The sequence below is a fragment of the Ranitomeya imitator genome, chromosome 3, assembly GCF_032444005.1.
Source record: "Ranitomeya imitator isolate aRanImi1 chromosome 3, aRanImi1.pri, whole genome shotgun sequence".
Lineage (NCBI taxonomy): Eukaryota > Metazoa > Chordata > Amphibia > Anura > Dendrobatidae > Ranitomeya > Ranitomeya imitator.
Genome location: NC_091284.1, coordinates 609,896,268 through 609,915,573, shown reverse-complemented (window position 1 = coordinate 609,915,573; position 19,306 = coordinate 609,896,268).

The window sequence follows — 19,306 nt, the reverse complement described above, 5'->3', positions numbered from 1 at the left end:
ATTGTCAGTGGTCTCTGAACTCACCTCCAGAGAGGATGTACACTAGCTGCTTAGTAGGACCACGCAGGCTTGGACAGGCCCACGGGGTAATGGTGGAATCCCCCGGAGGGCACCTGTGTAGATCTGGGGCCCCAACCCCACTGTATTGGCAGTACTTGGCATAATTCACTTGATTCACTCTGTACAAAAAAAGCAGCATCTCATCATTCATTAACCAAACTACCCAGTGTATTATTATATAGAGATAAAGGTAAATTTGTGAATGAAGGTAGTATAATATATGCATGCAGGTGAAAAATGCCCCCCTCCCCCACCAAAGTCAATGTTACTGGTGGGCCCTTGTCACCCCAGTCCGACACTGGGACCACCGGTGGTACTTCACATGTAGTACATAGAATAACAAGGTTGTTACACACATTTTCCATGCACCGACAAAAAATTACTCCCGTATTTGTTGCACAGAATGTGTCGCATGCATGTACGTCAGGACCCAAATCAGGGAGTTATATGGCCATAGGTCTTCTATATGGTATTCTATTACTATTGTTGCAGTGATGGGGCTACGAGTCCTTGGGCATTTTGTACTGCCACATAGTGCTTTATCCTTTTCCCTCTGTTAGCCATTTATCTGTTCTTCTTTTTTGTATTATTTTACTTTATCGAATATTCAATAAATTTACATATTTTATGGGACTTTTTGACTGCAAGTCTGTGATGTTTTCCTACATGTAGTACATAGAGTTAACTACAAGTGCAAATAACCTGTCTTAGGAACCTGAAAATACAATGAAAGATTTTTGAGAATTCCAAAGATATAATTCTCTAAAATGCATTGTTCCCAATACAAAATGTCTCTTCTCTTTTGAATCTTTGTTCTATACTGTCAAATATCAAAGACTTTTCAACATGTGTAAAAAAATCCAAGTGTTTACATAACATATTATAAAATGCCTCTGATGTTTTATATAAAGTTTGTTTTCTTTTTCAAAAATGACTTCTAGTAAAAGCCACACAGGCACTATAACTGGGAAATTATTGAATTTTTGAGCCAAGAGCAAGGTAAAATGCAATATGATTTGGTTAAATAACATATGTAATTCAATAGTATATAATGCAAAGGCAATGGTCCTCTCTGAGATGTAGAAAATATTAAATTCATGAGCAGCTGGGTTCAGTAGTCAGGCACAATTACCGTATGTAACATTTATGTTTGGTCAGTCACCAAAGCCTCCACTGCTCATCTGTTGGGTACAACTATAAATATAGTTCCCCATAAGTGTCAGTGATTTATTTCCATGGCTATATACAGTTAAGTGATTGTGGGAGTTTACAGTAAGAATCTGTAAGTCTGACACACCACGATACAATTCCCTGAAGATTATTACTTTCAAGTGTCACAGCTGGGGCTTAGCTCTAAGTCTAGAACATCATTTTGATACTTTCTGATAGCTTCCATCTATCAAGGTGCATCCTTCCAATCTTTATGACAATTCGCTTTCATATTGATCTCGGAATACTATGTATATGCAGCGCAAGCAATGCAAGACAACTTATCTTTTTATACTATATCAAAAATTTCACTATTTAAATCTAATGGGAAATAGTTTATAATAACCTCATAAATCAAAGTATCGTGAAAGTCTGAAAAAAATGTATGTGTAATAATGTTTCCCAAGGAATGCTATTTCTATACCATTACATACACTTGGGTGTTTCAGTTGAGGTTTTTACCAGAAACAACCAATTTTCCTGCAGGGCGGCAGAAATTAGCACGTGATATGTAATCTACTTTCCATGTAGCAAACAAATAGACTGAAACGCAGAATTCAGGGATGTGTCACTTGTCACAGTACTGCTGTTTACCAACTCTAAAGGATTTATTATTAACAGATTAATTATCTAACAACTAAGCACCTCACTGTCTATGGCAGGGGTGGGCAATTAATTTTGCCATGGGGCCGCATGAGAAATTTGGATGGTTTTAGAGGGCCGGACTAATATAATTAACTCATTTTTACCTAATACTGTAGTATACATATGCTATATTTTCATAAACAAACAGTATGTTAAACAATGCAGAGATTTACAATACATAATGTCCAGATCTCATTTGTGCCCCCATAATGTCCGGATTTCATTTGTGCCCCCATAATGTCCAGATTTCATTCATTTGTGTCCCCATAATGTGCAGATTTCATTAGTGCCCCCATAATGTCCAGATTTCATTTGTGCCCCCATAATGTCCAGATTTCATTTGTGCCCCCATAATGGCCTGATTTTATTCATTTATGCCCCCATATTGTCCAGATTTCATTAGTGCCCCCATAATGTCCAGATTTCATTCATTTGTGCCCCTATAATGTCCAGATTTCATTAGTGCCCCCATAATGTCCAGATTTCATTTGTGCCCCCATAATGTCCAGAATTCATAAGTGCCCCAATAATGTCCAGAATTCATTAGTGCCCCCATAATGTCCAGAATTCATTAGTGCCCCCATAATGTCCAGATTTCATTAGTGCCCCTATAATGTCCAGATTTCATTTGTGCCCCCATACTGTCCTGATTTGTCACTTGTGCCCCCATAGTGACAAATCAGGACAGTATGGGGGCACAAGTGACAAATCAGGACAGTATGGGGGCACAAGTGACAAATCAGGACAGTATGGGGGCACAAGTGACAAATCAGGACAGTATGGGGCCCATACTGTCCTGATTTGTCACTTGTGCCCCCATCATACTGTCCTGACTCCTGATAATTGTGCCCCACAGTCCCATAATGTCCTGTTTGGGCTGCCCCCATCCGCATTCCCCCCTGGGCTGGCCGCTGCTCCCTCCCCCCCCCCCCCCTATCATGCATGCAGGCAGGCAGGCGCCAGGCAGCTCCATCACCCGGTCCCCGTGGCATGGAGCACTTACCACCGACCACCGGCACCGTCCGACTCCACAAGTGACCTCAGTACAGCCGCACGCACAGAACACCAGCGCAACGGGGCAGAGCAGCGCAGCAGCCTGTGTCACGCTGAGTGACGTCACCCACTGCTGGCGCTTCCCTGATGCGGAAGTGCCAGCGGCGGTCAGCGCCTCTCAGCGGACAGGGGTTTGAATGCAGGGCGCACAGGCGCAGCGTGGCTGAAGGGAATGGCAACCAGCGACGCGCAGCAGCTGCACTGTCTCTGGCGGCTGGCCGCGGGCCGCATCTTGCCCAGGTCTGGTCTATGGACTTTGTACACAGAGAGCCTGGTGTGGGCGTGGGCAGCTTTGTAAACTCTGCTTCATTCTAACTCTAAAAGCTCTGATTGTGTGAGAACGGCTGCACCCAGTAAACTGAGGCTAAATTCACACTTGCGTACTGGGGCTCTGCGGATGGCTGCTTACTTCATCCCTGAAGCTTCACCCACTTCCGAACTTCTTCCGTTTAGGTCTGCTTACTTCTGCATGCGTCCTATATATATAATGTATATAGCCACATACACTGCCTGCCTAGCTAGCACTGATATCTATATACCCTGTCATTAGTCCTTAGAAGAACTGTTGGTTTAGCTGGATTTGTGTATTCAATAATGGAATACCCACACTAACTTATACACCACCAATTCTGTCCCTATCTGTGCAGCAACTCTCCCTACACTGGTGATTCTGGAGCTGACTGAGACGAGCAGGGCGGTGCCAGGTCGGATATAGCCAATCACTGTAATGCCACAACCAACATTACTGTGGCATTACAGTGCATGGTAGATAATCTTTGCATGTTGATTGGCGCTCTAAAGAGTGCCAAACATGCAGGGCAGCGACCTGAACTCCTACCGAGCAACCCTGGAAATAGTGAGAGCGAACGTGCTCGCCACTGCTCGTTACTCACCCGAGTATCACTATGCTATGCTATGGGTGACACTCATTACTGGTTGGTGACACTTCTAGACCCATGCTACAAGGGGAACTTTCAATCTCTTCTGCCAGAGGCAGAGAGGTGTACTAAAATGTTTCAGTACCAGAGGGCCCTTGTAGCGGAATTACTTAGAAAATTCCCATGTGAGAACGCTGGCAGCAGACGTCAGTTTGTTGTACAACCAAGGAGTCCAAGCGAGAGAGACAGAAGTACAATTCAGCTCAGGAAGGGGAACAATGGCAAAGTTCTGGGACAGTTTTCTCAGTCCCTCCCATCGTGATGGCACAGAGACAAGGAGTGCTGTCACAACCAGTGCAATGTTTGGGAAGATGGTGAGGGAGTACTTTGCAGATCGTACAAACACCCTCCGTGATTCCTCTGTGCCTTTCAATTATTGGGTATCCAAGCTGGACACATGGCATGAACTGGTTCTCAACACCTTGGAGGTCCTGGCATGCCGTGCTGCTAGCATTCTGTCAGAGTGAATTTTTAGTGTCGCTGGTGGAATTATAACAGATAAGCACATCCGCCTGTCAACTGAAAATGCTGACAGGCTGACTCTTATAAAAATGAACAAGGGCTGGATTTGGAAAGACTTCTGTATACCACCAAGTGAAAACAGAGAAACAGAACCTCAAATACATTCTCTGTTTTGGGGCGGTGTATTCTCATACACCTCTTCACAACCACACATGGGTATATGCTTCCAGATTTGTTCTTATCCTCCTCCTTATCCTCATCTTCATCATACAGAACCACTAGATGACCAGAGTGAACGTGCTCTGTACTGTTATAGGCTGGTGAATTTTGGGCAAGGGGGCTGTGATGGCACTATTTTATTTAGTAAAAAAAGGACCCCACATTGGGGAATTGGGCATTACATTACATTGGGCCTACATCTTATCTCTGTCTCCTGCAATGTGTCCTTTACCTGCCACTAGATCACCAGGGTGAACGTGCTCTGTACGGCAAATTTTGTGCAAGGGGGCTGTGATGGCACAATTTTATTTAGTAAAAAAAGGACCCCACATTGGGAAATTCGGCATTACATTACATTGGGCCTACATCTTAACTCTGTCTCCTGCAATGTGTCCTTTACCTGCCACTAGATCACCAGGGTGAACATGCTCTGTACGGTGAATTTTGGGCAAGGGGGCTGTGATGGCAATAGTATATTTTTAAAAAAGGTGCCCCCATTGGTGAAACCACATCCTTATTGGCAAAGACTTCATAACATTTGTGTACCTTAAAGAGCTCACTTGAAAAGCTCCTTTTTGTGTTGGCTGGTTGCTCACATTGGACACAATACACTTCATATAAATTTGAAAAAGCAATGCTGTTAGTTTCGCTCAGTAGTTCATTACAAATATTTCTTTGTCGACTATATTAGCTTCTCTCCTTGAGAGCGATAACATTGGCTGCCTAAAATGTACAAATGGCGAATATACAAATGGTGATTTGAAATCTAGATTAAAATACTGTATACAGAATGCATTCAGACAATCACATAGCTGCATTTCTTGTAAAACAGTTACAGATGTGACAGGCAATGCTCATAGTGACACAATCTTGAGAAATGTTTGTTTATTATTTCACAAACAGTTCTAAGCCTCTATATGTTTGCTGTTTGTCATTGTAAAACATTAAGGTTTACTAAAACTCTGCCTGTGGTGGTTTGATCTAAATCCTTGTGGGGTCCTCTGTCTTGGTATTGCTTCTCTGATATTCCAGACGGATGATGTTTAAAAGCCTCTTGTGGATGATGTAAGTGTACTGTATGTAGTTAATCTTCATATATACGTAATCACTATATGTATTCAATACGTATATGTACTTATTAACCTTTCTATGTTAACATATACAGTGTAACATGTAATCCCTTAAAAACTATTTTTATCATTTAAACCTTAAAAATACCTAATCCCAGTGAAATCCCGAATAGATCTATACCGTACCAATAACCTAGCAGTATCCCTACACTTTGCTGCTATCCCTTCCTAACAGTGGAGGTTGGCACCCTGATAGAAGCGATTTTTTGGCGCCTCCACTCCACGACGGCTGTCCCCAACTAGCCCTGTTAGTACCTGCAACACTGAAGGTGGGAAAACAATGAGCAAAAAAAAAGAGAAGTTTTTCAATGCATCCGCTGCCCATTCTGCAGTCCGGGGAGGAGGGGGCGGAGTTTCGGCCACACATGCGCGGGCGAAAATGGCAGACACGTCGCATAAAAAAGTTACATTGAACTTTTTTTGTGCGTCACATCCACCAAAACACGACGGATCCGTCGCGCGATGGATGCAAAGTGTGCCCATCCATCGTGATCCGTCAGTCTATGGGCAAAAAATGCATCCTGCAAGCACATTTGCAGGATCTGTTTTTTGCCCATATCAACGGATTGCGACGGAGGACAAAAGATGGAAGTGTGAAAGTAGCCTATATTGCGGAATCTATGTTGCATTTGCAGAGCCGCTGAAGTGCCAGAACAGCAAAACACTCCCACAAGGGAGCACATGTGGAATCTTTACCATAAATAAAATCATTCCACGGTGCCATGTCCATTTTTGACCTGCAGATGTTTCTCAAAAGTTTATAGTATTGGAACACAAAAATTAAAAATTATGTTTTTTTTAACAAAAAAAGTGGCCTAAAATTTTTCATTTTCACAAGGGTAATGGGAGAAGATGGACCCCATAATTTGTGTTACGGGTCAAGTTAATGCCTCTGCACAGGGGGAATCTAGAGCCATCTCTGCTGCATTCTCCTAATCCTCCAGCCATAGTAAAGCCTGCTCAGTGGAGACGTCGGTCCCAGCATCTGGCTCAGCCTGATACGGTGCGAATGATTACTGCTGCCTTTCCAGGTTCAGCCATTGTAACCAGTACTGGTCAGCAGCAAGCAGACGACTCTGGGACTAAGTCCTGCTTTTCCCCTTCTGAGCATGCCCAGGGTAAGACCTCTCATTGGAGGTCGGGGGTCACATGCTTAGGTACTGCAGCAGCTCCCTTTGGTCCTCTAGGAAGGTCCTGAAGTTGCTCAGGTACTGCAGCAGCTCCAATTGGTCCTCTAGGAAGGTCCTGAAGTTGATGCAGCTGTAAAAGGTTTGCATAGCCTCACGGTCATGGGCTAGTATCAACTAACTTATGTGTTCTGCGTGAGTGTTGTCATGTGTATGTGGTTTCCGGGTTCGGCTGAAATAAGCCCCTAGAATACCAGCACCTCTGGTGAGGAGTTTTGTGTGAGTGGTTTCAGGGCCCGGCTGAAATAAGCCCCTAGAATGCCAGCACCTCTGGTGAGGAGTTTTGCATGTACTATTCTGACTGCATGACCACTGTTCACTCTATTTGGTAGCTGTGTTCCTCTGTGAGGTTAACAGGGCACAGCGTTCTCTTTAGTGACTCTGTGAAGTAACAGAGTTCACATATACCGCCATATAGTACCGTCTGCTACTAGCAGCGGGTTTTACTCCTGCACGGTGGACCCCGGTTTGCGAACACACCATTTACTCTAAAAATATATATTTGGTGCGTTCCGCCAAACCCTAACAATTTGTTACGCAATGTTTCAGAAACCTGGCAATATCCCATATAATGTTAAAAAATTACTCTTGAAGCAAAAAACAGGGCTCGGTCAGGAAAAATTGTACATTTGGCTGGAACAGATTCTGGATGACATGTCACACTTGCTAAGTCACAAAAGTGCCAATACAGCAGAAACACCAAAAAGTGACATATTTGACAAATCACAGCTATCATCAACCCCAACTACCATTACCCTGATTATCACCACACCAGGTCAATCGGGAAGAGACTGGGCAAAGCACCAGAATTGGCGCATCTATTGTATGTGCCAGTTCTAAGGTAGCTGCTGGCGTGTATTTTTAGGCTGGGAAAAGCCCAATAACTATGGACCTTTTCTGACTGATAATATAAGACCACAGATGTCTGCTTTATGCTATGACCCCATGTAATTTTTTTTCTTAAATTTATGAGGCTAATACATGTACTGCATTTACTCTCTCTACGGTGTGCTCTGAATGTACTCATCTTTCCCCTGCTCCTGGCTATTTGTGAACTGCATTTACACTCTCTATGGTATGCTCTGAATGTACTCTTCTTTCCCCGGCTCCTGATTGTTTGTGAACTGCATTTACTCTCTCTATGGTATGCTTTGCTTACCCATCATTTAGTTTCCATAATCTGTTTAATTTTTCTTGTGTTTTCATGAATATCTCTGAGAGGTCACTCCAACCCCTCCCTCTTTTTATGACCTTTGTTTCTCTTTGAGCATTCGGTCTGGCTATTAACACCCAACCCCTTACTCACACCTCATTGTCCTTAGTCCCAGATTTATTCAGAGCCATGCATCTGCCCCAGACGTAGTCTGCACCAGCCATCTTTCAAATTACAGGTTTCTAATTACACTACTCTGAATTAGACTAGAATTACAGATTTCTAATTACACTACTCTGAATTAGACTAGAATTACAGAATTATAATTACACTACTCTGAATTAGACTAGAATTACAGAGTTCTAGTTACACTACTCTGAATTAGATTAAAATTGGATTGGAATTGACTGTAAGGTAACGGGATATAAAACCACTACAATGTTTCGGTTTCTATTAACTTTCACCCCCATACTACTCTATTTTTCCTTATCCCCTGTAATTCCTCCACTTAGTAAGGAACTAGTATTTCCCCCTCCATCCTCCCCAGCCATCTTTCCTCCTCCTCACAACTGTTCCTCCACATACAATCGTTTTTTTGCCAGACACACACGGCCACATCATGTTCTATCCTGCTCCCACATTCCAATGCTCTGTCTTCTACTCCTCATTGCTGGTGGTGACGTATCCCCAAATCCTGGCCCTCCTTAACACATCCCCACACTCATTTCGAACACCCTACCATGATCCTCTACACGTTTTTGCAATGATGATAACCTCATACCCATTCATCCAGCCCCCACTCCCCCGGTCCCCTTACCTGGAGCAATATGGAATTCACGCTCTGTGTGCAACAAACTGTTGTTTATCCATGACCTCTTTATCAACAACAAACTTTCCTTCATTGCCATCCTAGAAACCTGGCTCACCCCCTCTGACTAAGCCTCTCTAGCTGCACTTTCCTATGGCAGATTCCATCTCTCATGGTGGAGGAGTTGGCTTGCTCCTGTCTGATACCTGCTCCTTTACCCCAATTTTGCTACCATCCTCCTCTACTCTTCCCTCGTTTGAGGTGCACTCAGTCCGCATCTACTCTCCCTCCAACCTCCAGCTCGCTGTCATCTACCGCCCCCCAGAACTAGCCAACTCCACCTTTCTCGACCACATCACCACCTGGCTACTTCTTTTCCTTTCTGCTTACATCCTCACTATTATCATGGGCGACTTCAACATCCTCATTGATGCTTCCACTACAGCTGCCTCTAATCTTCTATCATTCATTGCCTCCTTTGGCCTCACTCAATGGTCCTCCGTGGCCACTCAAAAAGATGGACCTTATCTTCACCGGCCTCTGTTCCCTTACTAATCTCACTAACTCACCCTCCTCCTGTCTGACCACAACCTACTGACATTCTCTTCCCTCTCCTCTCCTAGTGCGCAACCCCCACCCCACAAACTCACTCACCCTCACAGAAATCTCAAACATCTCAATTTACAATCACTCTCTGAGTCCCTTCTCCCTCTTACAGACATAGCTTCCCTTCATGACACAGATGCTGCTGCCACTTTCTATAACACCACAATAACAGCAACACTTGACTTGGCCGCCCCCTCATATATAGCAAAACTTGTGCAATCAACAGACAGCTGACCAGCCTGACCAATGTAATGAGATGGGCTTCCAGGGTCTCTGAGCATAGATGGAAGCAATCCCGGTCTGCCGAGTATTTAATCGAATACAAGCAATCCCTCGCCAGCTCCAAGCCCACACTCACTGCTGCAAAACAAACTTACTTATCATCTCTCATATCCACCCTGTCTCCCATCCCTAAACAGCTTTCCAACACTTTCAATTCTCTATTCCGTCCCCCAGCACCTCCCCCTCTCCTCTCATTTCTGCTGAAGACTTTGCCTCTTTCTGTAAGCAGAAGATTGATGCGATCAGAGAAAGCTTTGGCCCGCAGCCCCCAATGCCCCTCTTAGCTGCTCAACTCTGTTCCTCCAAAACCAGCTTCTCCACCATGACAGGAGATGAGCTCTCCACCCTCCTGTCAAGATTGAATCTCACCACTTGCATGCTTGACCCTCTTCCATCCCACCTCATCCCTAGCCTCACCACAGTCTTCATCCCAACCCTAACAGACCTCTTCAACCTCTCACTCACAACTGTTGTCTTCCCCTCATTCTTCAAGCATGCCTCGATCACACCCATGCTCAAAAAGTTGTTCCTCAACCCATCCTCTGTGTCTAGCTATCGCCCAAAATCTCTTCCCCCTTATGCCTCAAATTTACTGGAACAGCATGGCCATCTTGACCTGTCTTCCTTCCTCTCCTCCTGCTCCCTCTTTGACCAGTTACAATCTGGCTTCTGACTGCATTGCTCAACTGAAACTACCCTAACTAAAGTCACCAACGATCTACTAACCGCAAAGAGCAAGCAACACTACTCTGTCCTCTTTCTCCTGGACCTGTCTTCTGCCTTCGATACTGTCAACCGTTCCCTCCTGCTACAGATTCTCTTATCTCTTGGCATCACAGACTTGGCCCTATCTTAGATCTCGTCATATCTAACAGACTGAACATTCAGTGTCTCCCTCTCCCACACCACCCCCTCACCTGTCAATGTTCCCCAAGGCATAGTCCTAGGGCCGCTGCTCTTCTCTATCTATACCTTCGGCCTGGGACAGCTGAATCCCACGGTGTGCAGTATCATCTCTATGCTGATGACATGCAGATCTACCTATCTGGACCCAACCTCACGTCCTTACTGACCAAAATCCTACAATGCAAGTATCCAACATTGTGTATACTCCGATTGCAAAATCCTACAATGTCTGTCTGCTATTTCAGCTTTCTTTTCTGCTCGAATTCTAAAACTGAACATGGACAAAACAGAATTCATCATCTTAACCCATCTCACTCTACCCCTCCACGAGACCTATCCATCAATATCAATGGCTGCTCACTTTCCCCAGTCCCGCATGCTCAATGCCTCAGGGTGATCCCTGATCAGCTTTCCCAGATCCGTGCATTCCTTGACCATGAAACAACAAAAACAATAGTGCACACCCTTATCATCTCCTGCCTCGATTACTGCAACCTCCTACTCTCTGGCCTCCCCTCTAAGACCCTGGCACCACTCCAATCTATCCTACAATCTGCTGCCTGACTAATCCACCTGTGTCTCCATTATTCAACTGCCTCTCCTCTCTGTCAATCCCTTCACTGGCTTCCTATTGTCCAGAGGCTTCAGTTCAAAACCCTAACTATGACATGCAAATCCATCCACAATCTGTCTCCTCCATATATCTGTGACATAGTCTCCTGATACTTACCCACACGCAACCTTCAATCCTCTCAAGATCTCCTTCTCAACTCCCCTCTTATCTCTTCTTTCTACAACCGCATACCATACTTCTCCCATGACCCCCCATACTCTGGAACACTCTACCCCAACTCATCAGACTCTCACCTACCACAGAAACCTTCAAAAAGAACCTGAAGACCCACCTCTTCTAATAAGTCTACAACCTGCAATGATCCTCTGTCTGCTGAACCACCGCACGACCAGCTCTACCCTCTCCTAGTGTATCCTCATCCATCCCCTGCAGACTGTGAGCCCTCGCAGGCAGGGTCCTCTCATCTTCTGTATATGTGTGTGCCTTGTTTTGCTCATGTTTATTGTGCCTGTCTATATCTGCCCCTTTCAAGCGCCATGGAATAAATGGCACTATACAAATGTATAATAATAATACATCCTCATAAAGCAAATAGATGAAGCTGCAACTCAAGGAGAAGTCATTATTATGGGGGACTTCAACTACCCTGAAATAGATTGGGGAACAGAAACCAGCAGTTTCAGCAAAGGTAATCGGATTTTGACAAATATGAGAGACAATTACCTTTCACAACTGCTTCAGGACACAACAAGAAGACCTAAGAAGACCCACTGCTAGACCTAATATTAACTAACAGGCCAGACTGCATAGCAAATATAAGGGTTGGGGGTCACTTGGGGAATATTGATCAGAAAATAATACGTTTTCATGTATCCTTTAATACGATGGGTAGAGGGGTTACAAGAACACTAAACTTCAGGAGGGCAAATTTCCAACGGATGAGAGATGATCTTTGTGCAATTAACTGGGATGATATCCTGAGACATAAAAATACACAAAGAAAATGGGAGACGTTTATTAGCATCCTGAATAGGACCTATGCACAGTATACACCTTATGTGAATAAACATACTAGAAATAGGAGGAAACCAATATGGCTAAATAGAGCTGTAAGGGGCGCAATAAGTGACAAAAAGAAAGCATTTAGAGAATTAAAGGAAGTAGGTAGTGATGAGGCATTAAATAAATACAGAAAATGAAATACATTCTGTAAAAAGCAAATCAAGGCAGCAAAGATTGAGACAGAGAGACTCATTGCCAGAGAGAGTAAAAATAATACCAAAATGTTCTTTAACTACGTAAATAGTAAGAAACTAAAAAATGATAGTGTTGGCCCCCTTAAAAATAGTCTGGGTGAAATGGTGGATGAGGATGAGGAAAAATCCAATATGCTAAATGACTTTTTTTCATCAGTATTAACACAAGAAAATTCCATGGCAGACAATATGATCAGTGATAACAAAGATTCCCCATTAAGTGTCACCTGCTTAACCCAGCAGGAAGCACGGCGGTTTCTAAAAATCACTAAAATTGACAAATCTCTAGGCCCTGATTGGATACACCCCCGAGTACTGCAGGAATTAAGTACAGTCATTGATAGACCATTATTTTTAATCTTTAAAGACTCCATAATAACAGGGTCTGTACCACAGGACTGGTGTATAGTAAATGTGGTGCCAATATTCAAAACGGGGACAAAAACTGAATTAGGAAATTATAGGCCAGTAAGCTTAACCTCTACTGTGCGTAAAATCTTGGAGGACATTCTAAGGGATGCTATGCTGGAGTATCTGAAGAGGAATAACCTCATGACCCAATATCAACATGGGTTTACTAGGGACCGTTCCTGTCAGACTAATCTGATCAATTTCTATGAAGAGGTAAGTTCCGGACTGGACCGAGGGAACCCAGTGGACGTAGTGAATATGGACTTTCCAAAAGCTTTTGATATGGTGCCACACAAAAGGTTGATACATAAAATGAGAATAATGAGGATAGGGGAAAATATGCATAAGTGGGTTAAGAGCTGGCTCAGGGATAGGAAACAAAGGGTGGTTATTAATGGAACACACTCGGACTGGGTCGCGGTTAGCAGTGGGGTACCACAGGGGTCAGTATTGGGCCCTCTTCTTTTTGGCATATTTATTAATGACCTTGTAGGGGGCATACAGAGTAGAATTTCAATATTTGCAAATGACACTAAACTCTGCAGGGTAATCAATACAGAGGAGGACAATTTTATATTACAGGATGATTTATGTAAACTAGAAGCTTGGGCTGATGAATGGCAAATGAGCTTTAATGGGGATAAATGTAAGGTTATGCACTTGGGTAGAAGTAATATAATGTATAACTATGTGCTTAATTCTAAAACTCTGGGCAAAACCGCCAATTAAAAAACCTGGGAGTATGGGTAGATGACAAGCTCACATTTAGTTGCCAGTGTCTGGCAGCTGCTACAAAGGCAAATAAAATAATGGGATGCATTAAAAGAGGCATAGATGCTCATGAGGAGAACATAATTTTACCTCTATTCAAGTCACTAGTTCGACCACACTTAGAATACTGTGTACAGTTCTGGTCTCCGGTGTATAAGAAAGACATAGCTGAACTAGAGAGGGTGCAGAGAAGAGCGACCAAGGTTATTAGAGGACTGGGGGGTCTGCAATACCAAGATAGATTATTACACTTGGGGCTATTTAGTTTGGAGAAATGAAGGCTAAGGGGTGATCTTATTTTAATGTGTAAATATATGAAGGGACAGTACGAATACCTTTCTGATGATCTTTTTAATCATAGACCTGAGACAGGGAAAAGGGGGCATCCTCTATGTCTGGAGGAAAGAAGGTTTAAGCATAATAACAGACGTGGATTCTTTACTGTAAGAGCAGTGAGACTATGGAACTCGCTGCCCTATGATGTTGTAATGAGTGATTCATTACTTAAATTTAAGAGGGGACTGGATACCTTTCTTGAAAAGTATAATGTTACAGGTTAGATATACTAGATTCCTTGATAGGGTATTGATCCAGGGAACTAGTCTGATTGCCGTATGTGGAGTCGGGAAGGAATTTTTTCCCCAATGTGGAGCTTACTCTTTGCCACATGGAGTATTTTTGCCTTCCTCTGGATCAACATGTTGGGGCATGTAAGGTTAGGCTATGGTATGGCTATTCCTTCAACCTTAATAACTATGTTACTATGTTACATCACTAACTATTTATCTCACACATGCAAAAATGCCTACAAAAGCACAAGTAAGCTGAGGTCCGGGATTTAATAAGCATTTAAGTTTATACAGCTTAGACTTGGAAAATATGCAAACAAATGATATGGTTAAGATACTCACTTGCCTAATAATTGTATAGACAGTTGTTATGAACTGGTGATTCAGAAACACAATGGACCTGGTGGTTAAGAGCACACAAAGTGACCTGATAGTTACTAATAACATAGGACGAGCTCTGAGACGTGGGAACTCTGCTGACCGCAATCCCTAATCCTATCACACCACACTAGAGGTAGCCATGGAGCGCTCCTGACCAGACCTAGGCGCCTCGGGCACAGCCTGAGAAACTAGCTAGCCCTGAAGATAGAAAAATAAGCCTACCTTGCCTCAGAGAAATTCCCCAAAGGAAAAGGCAGCCCCCCACATATAATGACTGTGAGTAAAGATGAAAATACAAACAGAGATGAAATAGATTTTAGCAAAGTGAGGCCCGACTTACTGAATAGACCGAGGATAGGAAAGATAGCTTTGCGGCCAACACAAAAACCTACAAACAACCACGCAGAGGGCGCAAAAAGACCCTCCGCACCGACTAACGGCACGGAGGTGCTCCCTCTGCGTCCCAGAGCTTCCAGCAAGCAAGACAAACCAATATAGCAAGCTGGACAGAAAAAATAGCAAACAAAAAGTAACACAAGCAGAACTTAGCTTATGCAGGGCAGTCAGGCCACAAGAACGATCCAGGAGAGAGAGCAAGACCAATACTGGAACATTGACTGGAGGCCAGGAACAAAGAACTAGGTGGAGTTAAATAGAGCAGCACCTAACGACTTAACCTCGTCACCTGAGGAAGGGAACTCAGAAGCCGCAGCCCCACTCACATCCACCAGAGGAAGCTCATAGACAGAACCAGCCGAAGTACCACTCATGACCACAGGAGGGAGCTTGACCACAGAATTCACAAGAGTACCCCCCCTTGAGGAGGGGTCACCGAACCCTCACCAGAGCCCCCAGGCCGACCAGGATGAGCCAAATGAAAGGCACGAACCAGATCGGCAGCATGAACATCAGAGGCAAAGACCCAGGAATTATCTTCCTGACCATAACCCTTCCACTTAACCAGGTGCTGGAGTTTCCGTCTCGAAATGCGAGAATCCAAAATCTTCTCCACTAGGGTTGAGCGAAACGGGTCGAACATTTTCAAAAGTCGCCGACTTTTGGCTAAGTCGGGGTTTCATGAAACCCGATCCGACCCCTGTGCGGGGTCGGCCATGCGGTACGCGACTTTCGCGCCAAAGTCGCGTTTCAATGACGCGAAAAGCGCCATTTCTCAGCCAATGAAGGTAAACGCAGAGTGTGGGCAGCGTGATGACATAGGTCCTGGTCCCCACCATCTTAGAGAAGGGCATTGCAGTGATTGGCTTGCTGTCTGCGACGTCACAGGGGCTATAAAGAGGCGTTCCCGCCGACCGCCATCTTACTGCTGCTGATCTGAGCTTAGGGAGAGGTTGCTGCCGCTTTGTCAGAAGCAGGGATAGCGTTAGGCAGGGTCCATTAACCACAAAACCGCTTGTGCTGCAGCGATTTGCACTGTCCAACACCACCCTCAGTGTGCAGGGACAGTGGAAGTTTTTTTTTTTTTTCCCCTCAGCGCTGTAGCTCATTGGGCTGCCCTAGAAGGCTCCCTGATAGCTGCATTGCTGTGTGTACGCCGCTGTGCAAACCAACTGCTTTTTTCAAAGCACAAATCCTCTTGTTCCTTCCTTTCTGCACAGCTATCTTTTTTGTTTGTCCACACTTTTTATTTCATTTGTGCATCAGTCCACTCCTTATTGCTGCCTGCCATACATGGCTGAGATTACTGCAGGCAGGGAGATAGTAGCTGCCTGCCATACCTGGCTGAGATTACTGCAGGCAGGGAGATAGTAATTGTAGGACATTCCCTGTTTTTTTTTTTTTTTTTGGTGGGAGATTAAGATTGGCAATTTGGCATTTCTGCTAGAGTGCCATCCCTGTGTGTGCCATCTCTCTCACATAGTGGGCCATAGAAAGCCTTTTCATTTTTCTGTATTTTTTTTTGTGGGGTGTATAAATTCTCCCTGATAAAAATACAGTGGGAGATTAATATTGGCCTTTGGGCTTGTGTGCCAGTCCTGAGTGTGCCATCTCTCTCACAAATAGTGGGCCATAGAAAGCCTATTTTATTTTTTTTTGGGTTTTATAAATTCTCCCTGAAAAAAGGGAGATTAATATTGGCCTCTGGGCTTGTGTGCCAGTTGTGAGCGTGCCATCTCTCTCACAAATAGTGGGCCATAGAAAGCCTATTTAATTTTTTTTTTGGTTTTATAAATTTTCCCTGAAAAAAGGGAGATTAATATTGGCCTCTGGGCTTGTGTGCCAGTTGTGAGCGTGCCATCTGTGCCAGCCCTGAGCGTGCCATCTCTCTCACAAATAGTGGGCCATAGAAAGCCTATTTAATTTTTTTTTTTGGTTTTATAAATTCTCCCTGAAAAAAAGGGAGATTAATATTGGCCTCTGGGGTTGTGTGCCAGTTGTGAGCGTGCCATCTGTGCCAGTCCTGAGCGTGCCATCTCTCTCACAAATAGTGGGCCATAGAAAGCCTATTTAATTTTTTTTTTGTTTTATAAATTTTCCCTGAAAAAAGGGAGATTAATATTGGCCTCTGGGCTTGTGTGCCAGTTGTGAGCGTGCCATCTGTGCCAGTCCTGAGCGTGCCATCTCTCACAAATAGTGGGCCATAGAAAGCCTATTTAATTTTTTTTTTGGTTTTATAAATTTTCCCTGAAAAAAGGGAGATTAATATTGGCCTCTGGGCTTGTGTGCCAGTTGTGAGCGTGCCATCTGTGCCAGTCCTGAGCGTGCCATCTCTCTCACAAATAGTGGGCCATAGAAAGCCTATTTAAATATTTTTTTGGTTTTATAAATTCTCCCAGAAAAAAAGGGAGATTAATATTGGCCTCTGGGCTTGTGTGCCAGTTGTGAGCGTGCCATCTGTGCCAGTCCTGAGCGTGCCATCTCTCTCACAAATAGTGGGCCATAGAAAGCCTATTTAATTTTTTTTTTGGTTTTATAAATTTTCCCTGAAAAAAGGGAGATTAATATTGGCCTCTGGGCTTGTGTGCCAGTTGTGAGCGTGCCATCTGTGCCAGTCCTGAGCGTGCCATCTCTCTCACAAATAGTGGGCCATAGAAAGCCTATTTAAATATTTTTTTGGTTTTATAAATTCTCCCAGAAAAAAAGGGAGATTAATATTGGCCTCTGGGCTTCTGTGCCAGTCCTGAGCGTGCCATCTGTGCCAGTCCTGAGCGTCCCATCTCTCTCACAAATAGTGGGCCATAGAAAGCCTATTTTTTTTTTTTTTTGGGTTTTAGAAATTCTAACTGAAAAAAAAAGGGAGATTAATATTGCCCTTTGGGCTTGTGTGCCAGTACTAAGCGTTCCATCTCTCTCTCTCTCTCAGTCAGTGGGCCATAGAACGCCTATTTTTGGTTTTATTTGTTTTATAAATTCTCCCTGAAAAAATCATTTTATTTTATTTGGTTTCTAAATTCTTCCTGATAACATCATATTTTTTTTTATTATTTTTTTTTCTAAAGTCTCACTGAAAAAAAAAAAAAAAAACCAGTGGGAGATTAATATTGGCCTTTCTGCTTGTGTGCCAGTCTTGACTCCTGGGTGCGTCATCTCTCAGTCAGTGGGCCATAGAACGCCTATTTTTGGTTTTATTTGTTTTATAAATTCTCCCTGAAAAAATCATTTTATTTTATTTGGTTTCTAAATTCTTCCTGATAAAATCATATTTTTTTTATTATTTTTTTTTCTAAAGTCTCCCTGAAAAAAAAAAAAAAAAACCAGTGGGAGATTAATATTGGCCTTTCTGCTTGTGTGCCAGTCTTGACTCCTGGGTGCGTCATCTCTCAGTCAGTGGGCCATAGAACGCCTATTTTTGGTTTTATTTGTTTTATAAATTCTCCCTGAAAAAATCATTTTATTTTATTTGGTTTCTAAATTCTTCCTGATAAAATCATATTTTTTTTATTATTTTTTTTTCTAAAGTCTCCCTGAAAAAAAAAAAAAAAAACAACCAAAAAAAACAGTGGGAGATTAATATTGGCCTTTCTGCTTGTGTGCCAGTCTTGACTCCTGGGTGTGCCATCTGTCTCTCTCTCTCTCTCTCTCTCTCTCCAATTGTGGTCCATAGAAAGCCTATATTTTTTTTCCTTGATTTGGGTTCCAAAATCTACCAGAGAAAATAACTACATCAATCATTGGTAGAAAAATATTGGCCTCTAGGCTTGTGTGCCACTCCTGACTCCTGTGTGCGTCATCTCTCAGTCAGTGGGCCATAGAACGCCTATTTTTGTTTTTATTTGTTTTATAAATTCTCCCTGAAAAAATCATTTTATTTTATTTGGTTTCTAAATTCTTCCTGATAAAATCATATTTTTTTTATTATTTTTTTTTCTAAAGTCTCCCTGAAAAAAAAAAAAAAAAAAAAAAAAAAACCCAAAAAATGGGAGATTAATATTGGCCTTTCTGCTTGTGTGCCAGTCTTGACTCCTGGGTGTGCCATCTCTCTCTCTCTCCAATTGTGGGCCATAGAAAGCCTATTATTTTTGTAGCTTGATTTGGGTTCCAAAATCAACCTGAAAAAATCACTACATCAATCATTGGGAGAAAAATATTGGCCTCTGGGCTTGTGTGCCACTCCTGACTCCTGTGTGCGTCATCTCTCAGTCAGTGGGCCATAGAACGCCTATTTTTGTTTTTATTTGTTTTATAAATTCTCCCTGAAAAAATCATTTTATTTTATTTGGTTTCTAA